The sequence below is a fragment of the Saccoglossus kowalevskii genome, chromosome 8 (genome assembly GCF_978046115.1).
Source record: "Saccoglossus kowalevskii chromosome 8, keSacKowa6.1, whole genome shotgun sequence".
NCBI lineage: Eukaryota > Metazoa > Hemichordata > Enteropneusta > Harrimaniidae > Saccoglossus > Saccoglossus kowalevskii.
The window spans coordinates 30,195,396-30,209,233 of NC_140648.1; positions in this window are offsets into that span (position 1 = coordinate 30,195,396).

The following is a 13,838-nucleotide window of genomic DNA, read 5'->3' on the forward strand; positions in this document are numbered from 1 at the left end:
AAGACTAAAATGATCAATACTTGAAAACAAATTCACATTCTTCAATAAATAGATAAATAGATAAAACATTGAAGTTTTCTCTGGACCTAAAGATGCCTTGGTGAATACATTGAAACATGTAACCGATTCCATCCTCAATTTTATTAAAAAAAGTTACAAAATCAATAGTCTCTCTTCAAGCCAGTATATATCTGCCTTTTTTATTTGGAAGCGTGTTTAAATTTTGTTAATCCTATTCTATTTATTTTTTTATTTTTATTCAACGTTCATAAATCAATAAATCAGATTTTCTTTTAAATAATATATAAACATACTTAACTTATCGCTGTCGCCTTTGTTAATGATTTGTTTGCCAATTATCTTGATAAAAAATGATCAAGTTTCCCATTGAATAATTCATTCACGTTATTAATAATTTATTAGGGGTAGACCATTTGAAATCATGGGGTGGCTGGAAAGATTTGTTTAAAAAAATGCAAGCTAGACACTGAGAGAAAAATATAAAATGCATGCACGTTGTTGTAGGAACAATTGTTAGCAAAATTAAAGAAAAAAATGCACAGAAGACACTTCAGCCACTCCATGATCTAAACTGTTGAATCCGTATTGAGCTGTGTGACGATTTTGAACAAAACCGTAGCAAATATCTAATTTAGAGAGTGTTCTTGTTTTCACAAGCTGCATCAAAAAATACACTACAAGTTTTTTACAGAATATTAACCGTTGGTACTATTTAATAATATTAATATATGTTAATCACAAGTGGATGTGAAACTCTTTAACAAAACTTAATTTACAATTTTTCGGTGTTGATACCTTCACTGAATAGTTTTGGCCAGGAATGGTGGATTGTTTAATATTTAGTCTACTCCAGATAACAGCGCCATAACATAAAAGTGGTTTGACCAATGCGATGAAGAACTTACATGCTAATTTTACAGAGTAACACTCGTTATTATTCCATAGTATCTTGTACATTTCAAATAATCAGTTCTGAGATTGGCAGCTTTTGAAGTAAAGAAGGAAGTGTGAAGAAAATTGCATGGTGATTTAAATGGACGGATCTTCAGTTTGGGTGTTATCCAATTCTATAGTTAACATCAAATGCTTGGTACGTCATCCTGGTATTTTTCGACCGTCCTCAGGCTGACTTTTCGAACGAAGTAATAAATCATCTGCAAACAAAATAAAATAAAATTTGATGTCATTCGGATTAACAAGGTCAAGGTTCACTTTTTTACAAATATCATTCACATAGGTGTTAAATGAACACGAACTTGATTGCATCATTCATTTACACCCTGACTTGAAGTATGAGGTAGCCCATTTATTTAGTTTAATACTGTGAGTTGTATTGCTGTAGATTAATTCAAGAATTACATAAAATTTATCACCAGCACCCAATTTCAGAAGTTTTAAAAGTAGGCCATACCGAATTTAATGCTTCGAAGAAGTTAAAAAAAAAGAGAAAGGGTAATATATACTGTGTTGTCCTACATAGTTTGAGTCGTGTGACTACCACGTGACCTTAATTTAACTAATTGTATAACTGCTCGCGAATTCGGGGAGTTTCAAATTTCCGCTGTGATTATGCATAATTGAATGTGTAGTAAATTTATTTATTTATTTATTTATTTATTTATTTATTTATTTATTTATTTATTTATTTATTTATTTATTTATTTATTTATTTATTTATTTATTTATTTATTTATTTATTTATTGTTTATTTATTTATTTATTTATTTATTTATTTATTTATTTATTTATTTATTTATTTATTTATTTATTATTTATTTATTTATTTATTTATTTATTTATTTATTTATTTATTTATTTATTTATTTATTTATTTATTTATTAACACATAAAAGGGTAGCTCCTTTCAAAGAATTGTTTTGTTGTTTACATATTGCAGCTAGTCATCAACTTTATGAATTTGTCACCATTGTTCAGTGAACTCTGTCTCTATATAATAATAATATAATGGCTGATACCGGTTTGTATGATAGTAAATTTACAGTCTGTAACTGACATTCTATTACAAAGTGAATGTTATGCTCAAATCCTTGACATATTTGGCAAGTTTTTATAATTTAACTTTACTGAAATACCTATCGCATGTTTTTCATTGAGGTGTTTTAAATTCTTGTTATGGTGATGTCTATCGTTTTATTATGCATAATTTTAATTTATAAAGCCATCTGTTTTTAAAATTGTTCCACTTCTTTCAATGCATCTTGTGCGATGTTGTTTGCGGCCTCTACTGGTAAACATTCTGTGTAGTGCCTGGAAGCTTAGTACTAGTACTGTATAATGCATTGAAGAGGATGACTTCCTGTCTCCATTCTCACTCATGTCCGTGGTCTGCTATTGCATCGTAACATATCATTTCAGATTCGTCAAAAATGCATAAAAAATCGAGTGTCGTTAAAAACTTCGCACGAGAAGTTGGCCTACAATGGGAGAAGAAAACCGAAAAAAAAACTGCCTGGGACGCAAAAAATCGACAGAAACCAGAAAAAATGCAACTTCATCCACAGTGCGAATAGCTTAACACATATTGCACAATTACAGGTACTATCCCTAAACTTGAATTCTCCAAATTCTTCGTCTCAGAGTTGTATTATTCATCGTCATTTTGCGTTATATATATACATCGTTACGTATGCCCTGTAATAGTTACTACTACTACTACTACTATTTAAAAGAATATCCATCGATGATAACAACATGTAATGTTGAGATATAGACTGTAGATGACTATATTGCATGTTACGCACGTTAGTGCCTAACGGGCGACTGTAGATTAATAAAATATTAATAGTACTTTATCTGCATAAATGGAAAACAAATCATCACTATGAGATACTTGCATTAAGCAATAATAAAAATGTATCGTTGTTGCATACTCATAAAAACATGAGAAATGTGAAAAATATAAAACATAGAACAATATTTGAACTCAATAGGTCTACTGTGATTGGACAGTGTCAAATCCGGATGTAGATCAGTGGCGGCAGTATATAATGATAAATGTCTATGTGTGTACACACACCGAATACTAATTAGACGGGACGACAAGTGGTGCAGATCTTTGTTGACAAATCAGGACATTAATCTGTACATATGAACACTATGTGCGTGACAACGGTTTTCATTATTGCCATTAATATTAAAATATCAGTGTTGAGACAATTTATTCTTCTCACGCTTCTGAATATCTTTGATGTTGATCTAGGAAAACCGACTACTGTATGCATACCCCGCAAACGACCTTTTGATCGACTTACCGTGAACAGTCATTACATGGACATATCGTTCATGAATAAGAGAACGGCAGAGATGCACTTGGTGTACGAACATGCCGATGAAATTAGTAGTATACATTAGTCTTCACTCCAATGGCAACGAGAGAGAGACATAGTGTCAGCACACTGCGCTGGGTGATGTACCTATTAACATTAACCAGTTAACCTTCTCTCGATCCCAAGCTCGATGATACTAGAACATTGGCGTCCTGGTCACATCGTCACAGATGATATAACTATAGACAAACTATTGATAAGAATCAGTATACATGAGCATTACGATGCTACATCGACTTAATTAAGTGTAAATAAAGTACAATTCGACGTGAATAGAATATTATTTACGATCTCATTTCTAGCTACAACGTTACATGATTCTCATTGACGTCACATTTATCATTTTTCATTCATTATGCCTCGAGTAAGGACAATTATTTCGATGTGACTAACATTTTACAACATCCGCATTCTGATGATGTCGACAAGACGAATTTTACACTGGTCGCGTTCCTGGTGTAAAACTTACACCGATGTTAATGTGATATATGTAGAATATTGAAATGAGTTAAGTCCGGAATCAAGTGATCTGCAATGAATAAATAAATAAATGCGACTCGATACACATTACAGAGTGCAGACATTGGACCTAACCTGACTTGGTCCACACATGGAGGTATAATATTCCTCCATGGTCCACATTACAGAATACAGAGTAAGGGTCTACTTGGACTTGGTCCTCAGTACAGTGTACAGATAGAGGACCTGCTATGACTTAGTCCACATTACAAAGTGCAGTTGGAGGACCTATCCTGACTTAGTCCACACATGGAGGTATAATATTCCTCCATGGTCCACATTACAGAATACAGAGTAAGGGTATACTTGGACTTGGTCCTCAGTACAGTGTACAGATAGAGGACCTGCTATGACTTAGTCCACATTACAAAGTGCAGTTGGAGGACCTATCCTGACTTGGTCCACACATGGAGGTATAATATTCCTCCATGGTGCACATTACAGAATACAGATAGTGGATCTACTATGACTTGGTCCACACATGGAGGTGTAATATTCCTCCATGGTCCACATTACAGAATACAGAGTAAGGGTATACTTGGACTTGGTCCTCAGTACAGTGTACAGATAGAGGACCTATCCTGACTTGGTCCACACATGGAGGTATAATATTCCTCCATGGTCCACATTACAGAATACAGAGTAAGGGTCTGCTTGAACTTGGTCCTCAGTACGGTTTACAGATAGAGGACCTGCTATGACTTAGTCCACATTACAAAGTGCGGTTGGAGGACCTATTCTGACTTGGTCTACATTACAGAATACACATAGAGGATCTACTATGACTCGGTCCACATTACAGAATACAGAGTAAGGGTTTACTATGACTTGGTCCTTAGTACAGAGTACAGCCGGAGGACCTATTATGGTTTGGTTCACATTACAGAATACAAATAGTAAATCTACTATGACTCGGTCCACATTACACAATACAGATAGAAGCTCTGCTATGACTTGGTCCACATTGCAGAGTGCAGTTGGAGGATCTATTCTGACTTGGTCCACGTTACAGTGCACAGATAAGGATCTATTCTGACTTGGTCCACGTTACAGTGCACAGATAAGGATCTACTATGACATGGTCCACATTACAGAATACAGATAGAAGATTTACTATGACTTGGTCCACATTACAAAATACAGATAGAAGATCTACTATGACATGGTCCACATTACAGATGACAGATAGAAGATCTACTATGACTTGGTCCACATTACAGAATACAGATAGAAGATCTACTATGACTTGGTCCACATTACAGAATACAGATAGAAGATCTACTATGGATTTGTCCACATTACAGAATACAGATAGAAGATTTACATTGACTGGGTCCACATTACAAAATACAGATAGAAGATCTACTATGACTTAGTCCACATTACAGAATACAGATAGAAGATCTACTATGACTTGGTCCACATTACAGAATACAGATAGAAGATCTACTATGGATTTGTCCACATTACAGAATACAGAGTTAGGGTTTGCATTACAGAGTGCAGTTGGAGGACCTATTATGACTTGGTCCACATTACAGAGTTCAGTTGGAGGACCTATTATGACTTGGTCGACATAACAGAGTACAGATAGAGGACCTATTCTGACTCCGTCCACATTGCAGTGTGCAGATAGAAGATCTGCTAAGACTTGGTCCTCATTACAGAGAACAGATAGACGGTCCACTATGACTTGGTCTACATTACAAAGTGCAGTTGGAGGACCTATTCTGACTTGGTCCACATTACAGTGTACAGATAGAGGACCCGATCTGACTTGGCCCACATGGCAGAATACAGATAAAAGATCTGCTATGACTACGTCGACATTACAGAATACAGATAGTGGATCTACTATGACCTTGTCCACATTACAGATTACAGATAGAGGATCTACTAAGACTCCGTCCAGATTACAGAGTGTAGACAGGGATTCTATTCTGTCTTGGTCCAGATTAAAGAGTGTAGATAGGGATTATATTCTGTCTTGGTCCAGATTACAGTGTGCAGACAGGGATCCTATTCCTTCTTGGTCCAGATTACAGAGTGTAGATAGAGATTCTATTCTGTCTTGGTCCAGATTACAGATTGTAGATAGGGATTCTATTCTTACATGGCCCGTATTACAGAGTGTAGATAGGGATTCTATTTTTACATAGTCCAGATTACAGAGTGTAGATAGGGATTATATTCTGTCTTAGTCCAGATTACAGAGTGTAGATAGGGATTCTATTCTGTCTTGGTCCAGATTACAGAGTGTAGATAGGGATTCTATTCTGTCTTGGTCCAGATTACAGATTGTAGATAGGGATTCTATTCTTACATGGCCCATATTACAGAGTGTAGATAGGGATTCTATTCTTACATAGTCCAGATTACAGAGTGTAGATAGGGATTCTATTCTGTCTTAGTCCAGATTACAGAGTGTAGATAGGGATTCTATTCTGTCTTGGTCCAGATTACAGAGTGTAGATAGGGATTCTATTCTGTCTTGGTCCAGATTACAGAGTGTAGATGGGAATTCTATTCTGTCTTTGTCCAGATTACAGAGTGTAGATGGGGATTCTATTCTGTCTTGGTTCAGATTACAGAGTGTAGATAGGGATTCTATTCTGTCTTGGTCCAGATTACAGAGTGTAGATAGGGATTCTATTCTGTCTTGGTTCAGATTACAGAGTGTAGATGGGGATTCTATTCTGTCTTGGTCCAGATTACAGAGTATAGATAGGGATTCTATTTTGTCTTGGTCCAGATTACAGAGTGTAGATAGGGATTCTATTCTGTCTTGGTCCAGATTACAGAATGTAGATGGGGATTCTATTCTGTCTTGGTCCAGATTACAGAGTGTAGATGGGGATTCTATTCTGTCTTGGTCCAGATTACAGAGTGTAGATGGGGATTCTATTCTGTCTTGGTCCAGATTACAGAGTGTAGATAGGGATTCTATTCTGTATTGGTCCAGATTACAGAGTGTAAATAGGGATTCTATTCTGTCTTGGTCCAAATTACAGAGTGTAGATAGGGATTCTATTCTGTCTTGGTCCAGATTATAGAGTGTAGATAGGGATTCTATTCGTCTTGGTCCAGATTACAGAGTGTAGATGGGAATTCTATTCTGTCTTTGTCCAGATTACAGAGTGTAGATGGGGATTCTATTCTTACATGGCCCATATTACAGAGTGTAGATAGGGATTCTATTCTTACATAGTCCAGATTACAGAGTGTAGATAGGGATTCTATTCTGTCTTAGTCCAGATTACAGAGTGTAGATAGGGATTCTATTCTGTCTTGGTCCAGATTACAGAGTGTAGATAGGGATTCTATTCTGTCTTGGTCCAGATTACAGAGTGTAGATGGGGATTCTATTCTGTCTTGGTCCAGATTACAGAGTGTAGATAGGGATTCTATTCTGTCTTGGTCCAGATTACAGAGTGTAGATAGGGATTCTATTCTGTCTTGGTCCAGATTACAGAGTGTAGATGGGGATTCTATTCTGTCTTGGTTCAGATTACAGAGTGTAGATAGGGATTCTATTTTGTCTTGGTCCAGATTACAGAGTGTAGATAGGGATTCTATTCTGTCTTGGTCCAGATTACAGAATGTAGATGGGGATTCTATTCTGTCTTGGTCCAGATTACAGAGTGTAGATATGGATTCTATTCTGTCGTGGTCCAGATTACAGAGTGTAGATAGGGATTCTATTCAGTCTTAGTCCAGATTACAGAGTGTAGATAGGGATTCTATTCTGTCTTGGTCCAGATTACAGAGTGTAGATAGGGATTCTATTCTGTCTTGGTCCAGATTACAGAGTGTCGATAGGGATTCTATTCTGTCTTGGTCCAGATTACAGAGTGTAAATAGGGATTCTATTCTGTCTTGGTCCAGATTACAGAGTGTAGATAGGGATTCTATTCTGTCTTGGTCCAGATTACAGAGTGTAGATATGGATTCTATTCGTCTTGGTCCAGATTACAGAGTGTAGATATGGATTCTATTCGTCTTGGTCTAGATTACAGAGTGTAGATAGGGATTCTATTCAGTCTTAGTCCAGATTACAGAGTGTAGATAGGGATTCTATTCTGTCTTGGTCCAGATTACAGAGTGTAGATAGGGATTCTATTCTGTCTTGGTCCAGATTACAGAGTGTAGATAGGGATTCTATTCTGTCTTGGTCCAGATTACAGAGTGTAAATAGGGATTCCATTCTGTCTTGGTCCAGATTACAGAGTGTAGATAGGGATTCTATTCTGTCTTGGTCCAGATTACAGAGTGTAGATATGGATTCTATTCGTCTTGGTCCAGATTACAGAGTGTAGATAGGGATTCTATTCTGCCTTGGTCCAGATTACAGGGTGTAGATAGGGATCTATTCTGTCTTGGTCCACATTACAGAGTACAGATAGAGGATTTATTCTGACATGGTCCACATTGAAGAATGCAGACAGGGAATCTATTCTTACATGGCCTAGATTACAGAGTGTAGATAGGGATTCTATTCTGTCTTGGTCCAGATTACAGACCGTAAATAGGGATTCTATTCTGTCTTGGTCAAGATTACAGAGTGTAGATAGGGATTCTATTCTGTCTTGGTTCAGATTACAGAGTGTAGATAGGGATTCTATTCGTCTTGGTCCAGATTACAGAGTGTAGATAGGGATTCTATTCTGTCTTGGTCCAGATTACAGAGTGTAGATAGGGATTCTATTCTGTCTTGGTCCAGATTACAGAGTGTAGATATGGATTCTATTCTGTCTTGGTCCACATTACAGAGTACAGATAGAGGATTTATTCTGATATGGTCCACATTGAAGAATGCAGACAGGGAATCTATTCTTACATGGCCTAGATTACAGAGTGTAGATAGGGATTCTATTCTGTCTTGGTCCAGATTACATAGTGTAGATATGGATTCTATTCGTCTTGGTCCAGATTACAGAGTGTAGATAGGGATTCTATTCTGTCTTTGTCCAGATTACAGAGTGTAGATAGGGATTCTATTCTGTCTTGGTCCAGATTACAGAGTGTAGATAGGGGTTCTATTCTGTCTTGGTCCAGATTACAGAGTGTAGATCGGGATTCTATTCTGTCTTGGTCCAGATTACAGAGTGTAGATAGGGATTCTATTCTGTCTTGGTCCAGATTACAGAGAGTAGATAGGGATTCTATTCTGTCTTGGTCCAGATTACAGGGTGTAGATAGGGATTCTATTCTGTCTTGGTCCAGATTACAGAGAGTAGATAGGGATTCTATTCTGTCTTGGTCCAGATTACAGAGTGTAGATAGGGATTCTATTCTGTCTTGGTCCAGATTACAGAGTGTAGATCGGGATTCTATTCTGTCTTGGTCCAGATTACAGAGTGTAGATAGGGATTCTATTCTGTCTTGGTCCAGATTACAGGGTGTAGATAGGGATTCTATTCTGTCTTGGTCCAGATTACAGAGAGTAGATAGGGATTCTATTCTGTCTTGGTCCAGATTACAGAGTGTAGATAGGGATTCTATTCTGTCTTGGTCCAGATTACAGAGTGTAGATCGGGATTCTATTCTGTCTTGGTCCAGATTACAGAGTGTAGACAGGGATTCTATTCTGTCTTGGTCCAGATTACAGAGTGTAGATCGGGATTCTATTCTGTCTTGGTCCAGATTACAGAGTGTAGATAGGGATTCTATTCTGTCTTGGTCCAGATTACAGGGTGTAGATAGGGATTCTATTCTGTCTTGGTCCAGATTACAGAGAGTAGATAGGGATTCTATTCTGTCTTGGTCCAGATTACAGAGTGTAGATAGGGATTCTATTCTGTCTTGGTCCAGATTACAGAGTGTAGATAGGGATTCTATTCTGTCTTGGTCCAGATTACAGAGTGTAGATAGGGATTCTATTCTGTCTTGGTCCAGATTACAGAGTGTAGATCGGGATTCTATTCTGTCTTGGTCCAGATTACAGAGTGTAGATAGGGATTCTATTCTGTCTTGGTCCAGATTACAGAGTGTAGATAGGGATTCTATTCTGTCTTGGTCCAGATTACAGAGTGTAGATGGGGATTCTATTCTGTCTTGGTCCAGATTACAGAGTGTAGATAGGGATTCTATTCTGTCTTGGTCCAGATTACAGAGTGTAGATAGGGATTCTATTCTGTCTTGGTCCAGATTACAGAGTGTAGACAGGGATTCTATTCTGTCTTGGTCCAGATTACAGAGTGTAGATCGGGATTCTATTCTGTCTTGGTCCAGATTACAGAGTGTAGATAGGGATTCTATTCTGTCTTGGTCCAGATTACAGGGTGTAGATAGGGATTCTATTCTGTCTTGGTCCAGATTACAGAGAGTAGATAGGGATTCTATTCTGTCTTGGTCCAGATTACAGAGTGTAGATAGGGATTCTATTCTGTCTTGGTCCAGATTACAGAGTGTAGATAGGGATTCTATTCTGTCTTGGTCCAGATTACAGAGTGTAGATAGGGATTCTATTCTGTCTTGGTCCAGATTACAGAGTGTAGATCGGGATTCTATTCTGTCTTGGTCCAGATTACAGAGTGTAGATAGGGATTCTATTCTGTCTTGGTCCAGATTACAGAGTGTAGATAGGGATTCTATTCTGTCTTGGTCCAGATTACAGAGTGTAGATGGGGATTCTATTCTGTCTTGGTCCAGATTACAGAGTGTAGATAGGGATTCTATTCTGTCTTGGTCCAGATTACAGAGTGTAGATAGGGATTCTATTCTGTCTTGGTCCAGATTACAGAGTGTAGATAGGGATTCTATTCTGTCTTGGTCCAGATTACAGGGTGTAGATAGGGATTCTATTCTGTCTTGGTCCAGATTACAGAGTGTAGATAGGGATTCTATTCTGTCTTGGTCCAGATTACAGAGTGTAGATAGGGATTCTATTCTGTCTTGGTCCAGATTACAGAGTGTAGATGGGGATTCTATTCTGTCTTGGTCCAGATTACAGAGTGTAGATAGGGATTCTATTCTGTCTTGGTCCAGATTACAGAGTGTAGATAGGGATTCTATTCTGTCTTGGTCCAGATTACAGAGTGTAGATAGGGATTCTATTCTGTCTTGGTCCAGATTACAGAGTGTAGATGGGGATTCTATTCTGTCTTGGTCCAGATTACAGAGTGTAGATAGGGATTCTATTCTGTCTTGGTCCAGATTACAGAGTGTAGATAGGGATTCTATTCTGTCTTGGTCCAGATTACAGAGTGTAGATAGGGATTCTATTCTGTCTTGGTCCAGATTACAGAGTGTAGATGGGGATTCTATTCTGTCTTGGTCCAGATTACAGAGTGTAGATAGGGATTCTATTCTGTCTTGGTCCAGATTACAGAGTGTAGATAGGGATTCTATTCTGTCTTGGTCCAGATTACAGAGTGTAGATCGGGATTCTATTCTGTCTTGGTCCAGATTACAGAGTGTAGATGGGGATTCTATTCTGTCTTGGTCCAGATTACAGAGTGTAGATGGGGATTCTATTCTGTCTTGGTCCAGATTACAGGGTGTAGATGGGGATTCTATTCTGTCTTGGTCCAGATTACAGAGTGTAGATGGGGATTCTATTCTGTCTTGGTCCAGATTACAGAGTGTAGATGGGGATTCTATTCTGTCTTGGTCCAGATTACAGAGTGTAGATGGGGATTCTATTCTGTCTTGGTCCAGATTACAGAGTGTAGATAGGGATTCTATTCTGTCTTGGTCCAGATTACAGAGTGTAGATGGGGATTCTATTCTGTCTTGGTCCAGATTACAGAGTGTAGATAGGGATTCTATTCTGTCTTGGTCCAGATTACAGAGTGTAGATGGGGATTCTATTCTGTCTTGGTCCAGATTACAGAGTGTAGATAGGGATTCTATTCTGTCTTGGTCCAGATTACAGAGTGTAGATAGGGATTCTATTCTGTCTTGGTCCAGATTACAGAGTGTAGATAGGGATTCTATTCTGTCTTGGTCCAGATTACAGAGTGTAGATAGGGATTCTATTCTGTCTTGGTCCAGATTACAGAGTGTAGATAGGGATTCTATTCTGTCTTGGTCCAGATTACAGAGTGTAGATAGGGATTCTATTCTGTCTTGGTCCAGATTACAGAGTGTAGATAGGGATTCTATTCTGTCTTGGTCCAGATTACAGAGTGTAGATAGGGATTCTATTCTGTCTTGGTCCAGATTACAGAGTGTAGATAGGGATTCTATTCTGTCTTGGTCCAGATTACAGAGTGTAGATATGGATTCTATTCTGTCTTGGTCCAGATTACAGAGTGTAGATATGGATTCTATTCTGTCTTGGTCCAGATTACAGAGTGTAGATAGGGATTCTATTCTGTCTTGGTCCAGATTACAGAGTGTAGATAGGGATTCTATTCTGTCTTGGTCCAGATTACAGAGTGTAGATAGGGATTCTATTCTGTCTTGGTCCAGATTACAGAGTGTAGATAGGGATTCTATTCTGTCTTGGTCCAGATTACAGAGTGTAGATAGGGATTCTATTCTGTCTTGGTCCAGATTACAGAGTGTAGATAGGGATTCTATTCTGTCTTGGTTCAGATTACAGAGTGTAGATAGGGATTCTATTCTGTCTTGGTCCAGATTACAGAGTGTAGATAGGGATTCTATTCTGTCTTGGTCCAGATTACAGAGTGTAGATAGGGATTCTATTCTGTCTTGGTCCAGATTACAGAGTGTAGATAGGGATTCTATTCTGTCTTGGTCCAGATTACAGAGTGTAGATAGGGATTCTATTCTGTCTTGGTCCAGATTACAGAGTGTAGATAGGGATTCTATTCTGTCTTGGTCCAGATTACAGAGTGTAGATAGGGATTCTATTCTGTCTTGGTCCGGATTACAGAGTGTAGATAGGGATTCTATTCTGTCTTGGTCCAGATTACAGAGTGTAGATAGGGATTCTATTCTGTCTTGGTCCAGATTACAGAGTGTAGATAGGGATTCTATTCTGTCTTGGTCCAGATTACAGAGTGTAGATAGGGATTCTATTCTGTCTTGGTCCAGATTACAGAGTGTAGATATGGATTCTATTCTGTCTTGGTCCAGATTACAGAGTGTAGATAGGGATTCTATTCTTATATAGTCCAGATTACAGAGTGTAGATAGGGATTCTATTCTGTCTTAGTCCAGATTACAGAGTGTAGATGGGGATTCTATTCTGTCTTGGTCCAGATTATGAAGTACAGATAGGGAATTATTCTAATCTGGTCTTGTCTAGATTACAGAGTAAAGATAGAGGAGCAATTTCGACCCTTCCCTCGCTACAGATTACAGAAAATCTAATCCCACTTGGCCTATATCACAGAGTAGATGTAGAGGATGTATTGAGAAATACTGTACATTGTAGAGAGTGTAAAGGAGTTATTTTGACCAAAGAATGTTCCCAGCGCAGTCGATTGAAATTGACAGGTCGATCGTACAGTTAAGATCTGGTTTAGGGAGATTTTAGCGCAGACCGATGGTTAATCGCAAATAGTGTTGAAAACAAGTACCCTATATAATATTTTGTTTTTTATAATTAATGAAATGTAAAAATATTACTTTCTCACATTAATTAAAGATATCTTCTATGATGAGCGTATTATATTGAATATTGGCGTTACACTACTGCCAGCCCATATGCAACATGTACAGTAGACCGTTCATCACAAGTTATAACATATTACAAAAGTAATGTAATGCGACAGCAACATACTACTAGAGTAGAGTGAATGTCAGACAATAATCTCATCCCAAAATGGACATTTGTCGGACTAATAGTTGAATGCCAATCATTTAACCCATCCATTAGCGTGTTAAATAATGTGACTGTCTTTAGTGTATTAAATCTCTGAAGCCAGTTTCTCTCCCTGTGTTACATGTATGAAAACTAGCGGATTCAATGTTATCGAATTTAAATTTAAAAAAAAGAATTCGGCAGAGTCTTGCTTATAATAAATATGAATACTGTAT